Genomic DNA, 11013 nt, shown 5'->3' with positions numbered 1-11013 from the left:
AATGAAAAGACAACCTATGGAATGGGAGAAAATATTTGCAAATCATCTATGATGAGGGGTTAGTATCCAAAATATATAAAGAACTCACGCAACTCAATAGCAAGAAAACAATCCACTCTTCAAAAATGATCAGAAGATTGGAATAGGCATTTTTCCAAAGAAGACATCCAGGTGGCCAACAGATACATCTGTGACAAGATGCTCAACATCACTCATCATCAAGCAAATGCAAATCAAACCACAGCAAGATGTCACCTCACATCTGTCAGGATGGCTAAAATTAACAACACGGGAAACACCAGATGTTGGTGAGGATGCGGAGAAAAAAGGAACCCTTATGCACTGTTGGTGGGAACGTAAATTGTTGCAGCCACTGTAGAAAACAGTATGGGGGTTCCTTAAAAACTCAGGGGCGCTTGGATGGCTCAGTTGGTTAAGCGTCCTGATTCGGCTCAGGTCATGATCTCATGGTCCATGAGTTTGAGCCCTGTGTCGGGCTCTGTGCTGACAGCTCAGAGACTGGAGCCTGCTTTGCATTCTCTGTATGCAACGGAATATTATTCAGCCATAAACAGAATAAAACTTACCACCTGCAACATCATAGATGGACGTTGAGGGCATTACACCAAGCGAAAGAGCTCAGCTAAAGACACATACTGTATGATCTCTCTTATAAGTGGAATCTAAAAAAAAAAAAAAAAGGAAAGAAAAAGACCAGCTCAGAGATACAGAGAACAGACTGGAGGTCGCCAGAGGCAGACAAGGCTGGGGCGGGGGTTGGGGGGGTGGGGGGGATCAAAAGGTAAAAAGAGAAAGGCTATTGTGTTACAGCCATTATACAACTGGGTCTCTTTGTCAGCTGTTGCCTATCCAAACTCTCACAATGAGATGCACCTTAAAGTGGTTAAGTAACAGACTCAAGACGGCACGGCAATGCAGTGATTTGGTCATGGCTTTTTCCAAGATCCAAACTCCAAACCGCTGGTCTGCAAAGTGGAGCCCAAGAGAACCCAGTGTTCGAGAGGACAGGGTTTAAATATGAAAACTCCACTAATGTTTTGTATTTTGCATAATTTTTAGATGTATGCATTGTACCGGCACAGCTGTATACGGACATAATCTATCAATAAAGATATGTACCTCTTTTGGTGATACGTGTCTGAAGTTCTGTACCGATGGGCAAACTGGCGAAAGAGCTGGGCTGAGTGGTCCTCCCTGGGAAGGGGAGGTGGACGCTCGGTGGTGGTTTTGCCCCCGTGGTCCAGGAGCCGTGGCTCGGGCTTCCTTACGAATCGCTATTTGTCAGCAGGCTCTTCGATCCCGTCTGTAACACTGTGAGCCTTGCTTGTGCGCGTGCTCATTTGGGCTCACGCCTGTGCTTCTGCGAAAGCGATCCCCCTGCAGCACTGAACCCGACCTTGCTGACACACGTAGGTTCCTCGTGGGCCGGACTGCTACAAATCCTTGCAATTCTTCTGAGTTTCTTACGTGCTGCCCGGCCTCTTCGTGGTCAAGAGTTCCAAACGGGCACCTGGAAGTCACGGCCATCCTGTTTGCACGCTCTTCTGCCCCAGGCTTCAGCTTTAGGGGACTTTTCCAGTTATCGCTGCCTAAGAAGCTCCCCCAAAACTCAGGGTCCTAAAACAACATTTATTTTACTCTGCAGTCTGGCAAGGCCGGGTGGAGGAAGCTGGTCTCTGCTCTACTCGGCTTCAGTGAGGATGGTCTGGAGCTGGCGACTGGAATCCTCTGAGGGTGCGGGTACGTGTTTGGTGGTTAATGCTCGCTGTCAGCGAGTCTAACACGACAGCAGCGACACGTGGCCTCCGCATGTGGCTGAGCCCCAAAGGCAAGGGTCTTGAGAGACAGAGTGAGCCGGGTAGGAGTCATCCCACCTTCCATGACCTTGGGAGTCCCTCTCCCACCATAGTCTAAAATTGAGGCAGGTGCAAATTCCACCCAGCCCTGACCCCCAGCCCAATTTCAAGCGGAGGGAAAACAGACTCCACCTCTGGGTTGGGGGGGGCGGTGGTGATGCTCTGGGAGCACGCGTAGAAGCAGAGATATCCCCGTGCCTTTGGGGGAAAATGCATTCGGCCACAGAGATCTCGCGACGGTGATGTTGTGGGCTCTCCCCGTCAGGAGACTCCTTTTCTTTCCATTTCTAATCATGATGGGAGTAGTTAGGGCTACCTCAAATTGCAAACCTCCGGTTTCTTGTTCTTTGACTGCTACGTTTAAAATTAAAACAAAAATTCTCCATCATTTTAGGGAGAAAACAGAGCACACATTCATATGGTTTCATAACAAACATTGTTTGTCGGGAGTAAAATAAGATTCTCATTGTTTATGCCAGAAGAGTGTATTCTTACATTGATACGTGTTCTGACACTGGTAGGAGACATGATTTTTCAAGAGCTTTCAAAATAAATTCTTCTCTTGCCGTCTGCGCACACATTTCCATCTGTTCGTGGCTGACACGGGAGGCGGTCCAACTTCCTTCAAGGTCATTTGAAACAAACTTTTGTTGCACGGCAGTAAACACTGTCACTTGGTAACAGACTTGTAGAATTTTGGGACGGATGCATTTCGATGCACTTCACCCACCGGCCGTCTTGGATCTGCCTACGGCTTCCTGCTGGCAGCGAGGCAGCTACGGCTGCGAGAGTGAAATCTTGGAAGAGCAGGAAAACCTAAACTAATTAACCCGTGAGACATGTTCAAGGTTGGCCAGCCCCACCGAATTTGCCTCAACAGTAAAGCCTGGACCTCGCTCTGAGCCACAAAAGGGCACGAGCTTGGACGTGAGCCGCTCGCCTGGCGTCACGCACGATCCGGCTGGTTCATCTCCCCGGATCATACGTCCTGTTCTCAATTTCACTGTTTCCAGCTCCTGCCCCCCGCAGTCCCCTGGCCGACCTGTCCTCTGACACTGCCGGTCCCAGTTCAACAGGCTTCCATGGCTATCAATTAAAATCTACACTTCTTCAAGCACGGGGGAGAAAATCTGTCCCTGTATCTGGCTCCGAGTCTCTTTTCTTCACCTGTCCCAACCCCACCTGCTTCTCGGGGTCTAACGGAAGTGCTCCCGGGCAGCCTGCCCTGATCCCCATGGCTGGAGGGGACGGTCCTGACTCTGGGCCCTCACACTTACCCTCTCTACCTCGTGTGCCCACCGCTCAGGAACACGTCGTTTCACTCTTCAGCCCGGAGCTCCCTGTGGACAGAGGACCCTGCGGGACTCCCTGCGGACGTCATCAGAGCATCCCACTCCCTCCTCCCGACACCTCTGTTCCAGGCACGACGCCATCCCTTTCCACGCGCACAGCACTGCTCCCACCAAACAGACCCTTCCACGGGGACGCCACTGTGCCTCTTGGAACGCGCCGGTCCTTCGCCCTGGGCTAAATCCCAGGTCCTCCCCGAGGCCCTCCCACCCTCGTGACACTTCTGGTGTCAGCGTTGTGTACGTGTCCTCCACCATCGAAAGCTGACAGGTGAAACTTCTGTGGCTTTGATGAAAACATGTCACTTTATGCCATTTTGAAAGATCTGTCTTGCTTCGCTCGCTCTCCTGGATCCGCCAAGCCCTGTCAGCAGACGCCCCGTGGCCCCACCCATTGCTCTGGGGCCCTGACCCCTGGGGGGCACGTCTCTCTCTGCTTCAAGGGCCGGGCAGGGGTTGGAATTAACACCCCCCTGGAGCTGCCCTCAACGGTCACAGACAGGAGTCCCTGTACAAGTACTTCAGACCCCTCCCCCGTCGGGGGTCTTTTCTAAGGAGACTGTTTTACATTATCATCTGAGCTTCCCAGGGATTAGCTCGGGACGCTCACAAAGGAGGCTGCTTTGCTCCCCCATCTCCTCACTAAACCCTGGCCCCCTGCTCCTCAGGTCGGCTTTGCGCCTCAGAGCCCTCATCTCTGGTCCCCTTCTGAGGGGCCCAAACCAGGACACCACGTGTTGACAAAGACCTGCCCATGAGAAGCTATCGTATTTCCCGGTCAGGCTTTCTGTGTAACAAAGACGACCCACCCCCCTCCTCTCTGCAGGTGCTTTTCCTTCCCTGGACTGCTCTGACCGTGACCTCCAGCTCACATTTGGGCATGTAATCTGGGACCCGCCGCCCAGATCTATCCTCCACTCTGCCGACTTACATCTTTGCGAAATCCCCTGCCTCAGATCTCCCCCTCCCCGCAGGGAGCAGACCGCGATCCTTGGCTCGGCACTGGAGGCCCCTCACGTGCCCTGCTCAGGCCTGCCCTTCTGGCCTCACAGCCTCGTCTGCACTCAGCCTGGGGGGAACAAGGAAGCTGTCTCCTGGGAGGTCCCTACTTCCCGGCAGACATCACCTGGGGTTGTGAGTATTGGATGAGCTGACTTGCCACCTGCTCCGGGAAGTTTCTCTGGCCGGGGACAGGACTTCCTCCTCTGTGGACAGAACTCTGTAACAGCCCTGCTCTGACCACCTGTGTCCCGGATCTCGTCCGTCGTGTCGCAGCGCCCCGCGGTCTGCAATCACAGAACCACCATCGGCCCCCGGAGGAAGTACGACCACGGCGGTTCCAGACCCGCGGGGCTTCTGGAGCCCGCCTGCGCGGGTTTGAATCCCGGCTCCGCTGCTCAGCTGCTCTGTCGCCTAAGTTCTCTGTGCCCGCTTCCTCTGCTGAAAGATTTGGACGGTAACGGAACCCAACTCACAGGCTCGTTGTGAGGTTCACATGATGCGAAATGTAACATGATGAACGGCGTCTGGTACACGAAGCACCTAAGAGACATTCACCATTACTAGGAATTACTAGAAACAGTATTATTATCAGTATCGGTATTATACTCCGGAGCAGAGGTCCCCGAAGGGGGACCTGCATTTGTAAAGCTGTTGAGAAAGGGAATCCCCCAAACCTAGGAGCTAAAACTTCCTCGAGATGCAGACTGGAGGAAACCAAGGGGGCATGAGAGTTAAATGCAGGATCCTGGACCAGAAAAAGGACATCTGTGGGCTAATCTGCAAACTCTGAGTAAGATCTGTGGCTGATTAACTGTACCGCGTCAGTGTTAATTTCCTGGCCTAAGGTTAACTCAGAACAAAACGCTGTAAAACTTTTCCTAGGACAGAGGATCGAAGGGCTCCCCTGGTGAGCGCCCCTGCCCGGTGACCGCCCAGCGCGGAGCCACTCCAACATGGAGGGGCAGGCTCCCTGGGAAATCTATATGTGCCCGGTAGGCAGGGCCATTTAGTCCTGTGTGGCTCCCGCAGGACCTGGCGGGCACACGCAGGCTCAATAACAGATGGCATTTGTTTAAATGAATTTAATCAGCCCTTCCCTCTGAGCGCTCCCGAGACCGCTTTCAGTAGATGTCCTCGGAATATTGACCTCTTCCCCAAGATCTAATGGGTCTATTTCAACTCGCTACTGACCTCAGAACACAGAAGAGCACTTTAGACCCCTCCCCGCCCCACCTCCTCCTATACTTATGCGGCTCACCTGGAGAGACTTCTAGAAGAAAACTGAAAGCAGAATGTTTAGTTACCAGTTTCTTTTCAGTGCTGCAAATCATCATAGCCTCAGCGGAGACAGGAAATATTCCTTTAGAAAAACACGGGGCCGCCCGGGTGACTCAGTCCGCTGAGCGACTGACTTCGGCTCAGGTCAAGATCTTGCAATTAATGAATTCGAGCCCCGCATCGGGCTCTGTGCTGACGGCTCGGAACCTGGAGGCCTGCTTCTGATTCTGTGTCTCCCTCCCTCTCTCCGCCCCTCCCCTGCTCACACTCTGTCTCTCTCTCTCAAGAATAAATAAACATTAAAAAAGAAAAAAATAAAGAAAAACTCGGACTTAACGTTGTGGGAGGCAAGAAAATTGTGCCATCAATGCCACTGACCATTCCAGGAGGCGCGTCGGTGGCCTGGAGCGGGAAGCGCTGATGAAGGGGGACAGGGAAAGCGTTCTGACCACATCATGTGGCCCCTAAAAGCAAGCCCTGGGGCCCTGGAGGAGGAATAAAGAGGTCACCACCGTCACTCAAGCGGTAAGCTGCAATCTAGGGTTTTATCCCTGGAAACGCAGGGTGCAGGGTGAGCAGCTGCGTATGAGGTCGGCGTCAGAGAAGCCCCGTCACCCACGTGGCCACGTCTGACCACACTCCCCACTCGTCTGTGTCAGAGAAGCTCTCTGGGCTTCAAATGGGCGTCTTTTTTGGGCCTGTGCCCTTGCCTCGAACTTGATCCTCTCAACAGATTTCCCGCCCATGCTCCGCCCCAGGGCCTCTCAGCCCCCGCGCACGGGATCTGACGCCGCTCGCCGCGTTCCAGCATCCCAGTCACATGGCGAAGGGTGGACGTGGGTGAACCAGGGTCTGTGACCTGGTGGAGGAGGAGACAGTGTCCATCTCGATCTCCAGAAGGGAGTAAACTGCCCGCCTTTCGGCACGTTCGTGCAACACCCCCGACTCCTGTACCGACTCGGGTGCCAAGGGGCCAGATGAGCGACGTGACCCAAAGGCAGGCGGAGCCGGGTCCCTCGAGGTCAGGCGAAGAGACAGCGGCAGCAGAACGCCACCGTGACTGCCACCAAAGCCCACAGGTAACCCCAGTCTGCCAGGCTAGGGCCCCGTGCTCGACGGGGAAGCCCAGAAGAGGCATCCGGAATTGAAGGGGGACCGTGATGGCTTTCACACCGCCCTACAGGGGTGACATGAAGGGGGCCCCAGACCCAGTGTCCGCGCTGCAGGCCCCGGGGCTCTTCTCCCAAAGCAGCCGGCACCCTTCCGGGACAGCTTCGCGATGGCCTCCCTCCTGCGTGGCGCCCATCACAGCCTCTTACTGCCACGCTGTCCTCTTGAGGAACGCGGAATTTACCGAACGCTTCCTGTGCTTTAATATCCTGACGTGAATGGGAGCATAAAGGCAGAGGGCACTCAGCTGAGAGCTCTAACGGCTGCCCACCTGGAGAGACGGGACCACAGGGAAGGCCAGCGTGACGCAGAGCACCTTCCTGAGAACGGGCACCCAGTTCCCCCGTGGCCTCCTCTGAGCACTGGACACCCCCATGAGCCCCACAGGTCTGACCCCTCCCTTTCCCCTTAGAGTAAAATCCAGACTCCTCACAAAATCCAGCTGGATGGCGCGCCCCTGGCTCCCCTCCCAGCCCACAGGCCTCCCTGCCTCCCTCCTGACTCGGGGCCTCCGTGTTTGTTCTCTCCTCCGGCCAGAAGGTCCTTCTGCCCCTTGAATTCTGCAAGTCTCACCTCGGACTTGGAGGACTCGGCCCCCAAGATGCCTTTCCGGAAAGTACTTCCCAACACCCCTGTGCCCCACCCCCCCACCACCCGGTCACTCTCGTGACAGCATGACGTGACTATTGAAGTAGTGTGCTTATGGGTACATTTAGCATTTTATGATCTGTCTCCCCAAGGTAAGCCGAAGTTCCGGGAGGGCAGGGCCGCCCCCCTGCGCAGTGTTTTAACAAACCTGTGACCCCGACGGTCACCTTGGGGGAATCTCAATGGGTCAGGCTCTGCTCACAGCACGCAGCTCGCCTGTGTGTGACAGAGTGACAGGGTCTCCCACGTAATGGGCACCCCAGGGCTCAATCGTGTCCATCAGAGCCCGGCTGCGGGCCCTTCCCACCTCCACCTCAACACGGACCCCCGCCGGCACAGGTACCCGCTGCCCATCCGCCAGGGAGAACTGTGCCAACGTCTCCTGGCCTTGCGCCTTCGCGGCCTCCACCGCCCGCCAGCCTCTGCGTCCGATGCCAACCCATCCTCTGTGGTCTTCCCTCGGCACAGCCACACCTGCTCCAAGGCTCCCTCCAGCCTTGGTCTGCAGGCGCCCGCTCGCGTAGGAGTCATGACCGCTCTGGGGCCCCCTCACTCGAGGAGAAACGCCGCGAAAATAAGCCACTTAACGTGACGCTGCTGCTCAGTGCTCAGAGGGGAGGTGAGGGTCTCCTTCCTGACTCAGGAGATGCACCCGCTGCCCCCAGGGGAGCAGTGGATGCCCCACCTCTCACCCTGAATCTCATGAAGACGCTGAGTACTTCCCGCTAGGAGTCACCCCAGGGCCGGTGCACGAGACTGTTAAAATCGCAACTCTGTGCTTTGGTGTCGAGCCCAGAAACATAAATGGGGCGTCAGGGCAGGTGGACCCCGTTATCTGGCTGTTCCGCGTCCCGCCACAACTTGGGAGGATGCAGGTTTGTGAGTTCATGGACAGCACATCGAGAGGCAGGTCCCGGCCTCCCCGAGTCTGGGTGGAGCTAGCGATCGCCCGGACAGAGGGCGGCCGCGGCACGGTCACCCCGACACTTGCTCAGAAACGGCCCCTGCAGAACCTGCTGGTCCTTCCTGGGAGCCTGCAGCCCAGGGGCAGGTGAGAAGGTCCAGCTACCGTCAAGGACCAGGGAGGGACCCACCGAGGAGCCCCGTGGTCCCAGCCCCGTGCCTGCACGTGGACCAAGAGCCCGCCATTACCTCACACACTAACTGACGCTGTGACAGTGATGAGGGACCACAAGGCAGGCCGAGGCCCAGCACAAGCTAGCATCCCCGGACCCCAGGTGGGATATGGGTGACATTCTTTCCTCAGGCACTCCAGGCTGCCCAAGGACAAAAGGGAAAAACAAATGGTTGAGATCAGTTTACACATATCTTGTTAGTAAATTACAAGGCAAAGGCGGTCTTATCAACGGCTTCATCCCTACAAACCTGTAGACTCAGTTTCCCGGAGCCCCCACATCACCCTCCCCTCCACAGGGATGGGGGAACACAGGCCAGAAGGAAACGGCGGCTGAAACCGAACATCCTCGTGACCTGCAGCCCGCGGACAAATGCTCGAGGCAAATACAGAGCAGAGCATTTGTCCAGGAGCCCCGCCCCTCCTGGTGGTAAGGCCTTAGTAGAGGGAAACAACTTTGACAGCAGCGAGGCCCCTGGTGTCTGCTGGGTCCTCTTTAGCGTATCAAGTCCTTCTAGAAACCTCCGTTTTGCCTTTACCTCCCCACCTCCACAGTAGAGAAGGAGTCACTCCTCACGATCCCAGCGCAGCTCTTCCTGCCCACAGGTATGTCCCCGTGCTTCAATAAAATCACCTTCTTTTGCACCAACGATGTCTCGAGAATTCTTTCTTGACCATCAGCTGCGAACCCCCATCACCCCAAAACCCCATCAACAGTTCAGGGTCACAGGAAGGATTTGGGCCTTAATCTGAAGGCTTCAGGCCCCGGAGGGACGTAGCCAGAACTGTGCCCTTGAAGAGGTCTCTCTGGTCCCGGTGGGGAGCAGGGCTTTGCGGAGGGTGGATGGGAATTCAGGGAACATGCTGGAAGGTCCGCTTCTCACTGCGTCCCACGCCTTCCAGAAGGTCCCAAGGGCAGGAGAGCCCAGCAGGCCAGAAGGGCGCTTGGGTCCACATGCTGAGCTCCACAGGGACACCCAGCAGGGACACCTGTCATGGCTCATTTCCCGGGAGAAAGGTTTTCTGGCTCACCGGTCACAGCCAGTGGTGCCGACATCTGATGGTCAGTACTCTGCTGCTCTGAGCTGGGTGCCCAGAGGGGCAAGGCCCTCAATGTGTGTGTCGGCTCCTCCCAGGGCCGACACAGACACGAGGGAAACACCCGGACCACAAGGTCCCAGCTTGCGCCCGCCGGGTCCATACCTGGATTCAGAGCCGTCTTATCTACGGGCTGTGCAGTAGGGCACCTGGGGGCACCTCTTCGCCCAGGGGACCTGGATGGGGCGGGGGAGAGCCCACAGGCTGGGATTATGGGGGCTGCCAGGAGGGGACGGGGGCTGCTGGGAGACTGGGGCTCGGGGATCCACACCCTGAGAGGTGCTGCAGGGAGGGTGGAGGTTCTAGGGGCTTCTGTGTGACCCAGGAGCACACACACTGACCAGAGCAGGGGCCCTGTCCTCCTTCCTGCTTGGGGCCGGGTGGCCCTAACTCAGTGAAGTCTACACCCATCTCCTGAGGGCAGGCAGCTGGGTGGGCCTCCCCCCACACAGGTGGGGTCGTGCCTGCATCAGAGCCCAGACAAGCTTCACGGGCAATTGGGAAGACACGAGATGGCTTCTGTGGGTTCTCATGAGAGCCTCCCCAGAAACTCCAGGAACAGCTGGGGGGGGGGGGGTCTTAACTAAGGCTGGGGTCTCTCCTTGTATGGCTGGTGACACAGGTCAGGAAATGTCATCCCAGGGAAAGGCAGGGGTGTCAGGGAACAGCCAGGAGCCACACGATGTCCCCCTGACGAGACAGGAGCAGGAAAGGAAACACAGGGCTGTCTGGGCTCCCCCAGTGTGGGAGGGGGCTGAGTGCGAGAAGGCCCTCAGCCCCTTCTCCGGAGGACCAGCCCCCCCCATCGCCCCTCGACGTGATGTTCTGTGATGTTCGGTTGACCGAGACTTACCGGTGGCCCCTGTAGGCAGCACAAGCCAGCAGAGGAGGGGACCAGATGGAGGCGGCGGTTTCAGGGGCTCCAGCAGCAGAGTTCGCAGGTGACACAGGGAGACATGCCATTGCATCCGCATCTTCACACGGGTTCAAAGACGCAGACATCGCACGTGCCGAGGGAGGACAATGCAGTTTAGAGGTTTGAACACATTGCATGGGGCGCCTGGGGGGCTCAGTCGGTTGAGCATCTGACTTGGGCTCAGGTCACAATCTCACGGTTCGTGGGTTCGAGCCCCGCGTCGGGCTCTGTGCTGACAGCTCAGAGCCTGGAGCCTGCTTCGGCTGCTGTGTCTCCCTCTCTCTGCCCCTCCCCTGCTCACACTGTCTTTCTCTCTCTCAAAAAAAAAAATAAAATAAAAAAAAAAACATACGATCTGAGCAGTTGCTACATGAGATTCTCTGGGTCTCTGCTCCGTGAAACCTTGTTAAAATGACAGGACCACCAACTTGAGTGCTTGAGTCACCAGGCAGGGAGGTGGGGGCACTGAGCCCCACACAACCCACTCCCCCGCGCCCCTGCATGGACCAGGTCCTGATGTAGAGGAGCACAGAGAACTGG

The 11013-nt window shown here is 56.4% G+C and overlaps 1 long non-coding RNA gene across 1 annotated transcript; it reads right to left on the bottom strand.

The window, feature by feature from the left end:
- Nucleotides 1-2343: 2343 nt before the first annotated feature.
- Nucleotides 2344-6503, bottom strand: LOC125925073 (uncharacterized). The gene is made up of 3 exons (XR_007458694.1): nucleotides 4158-6503; nucleotides 3155-3217; nucleotides 2344-2674 (listed from the first exon to the last, which is right to left on the bottom strand). It is a non-coding gene; the product is annotated as an uncharacterized LOC125925073 (long non-coding RNA).
- Between the last annotated feature and the right edge of the window lie 4510 nt (nucleotides 6504-11013).

The sequence above is a fragment of the Panthera uncia genome, chromosome F1 (genome assembly GCF_023721935.1).
Source record: "Panthera uncia isolate 11264 chromosome F1, Puncia_PCG_1.0, whole genome shotgun sequence".
Classification (NCBI taxonomy): domain Eukaryota; kingdom Metazoa; phylum Chordata; class Mammalia; order Carnivora; family Felidae; genus Panthera; species Panthera uncia.
The sequence above is the reverse complement of the archived record's forward strand: the minus strand, read 5'-3'. Positions and strand labels throughout refer to the sequence as shown.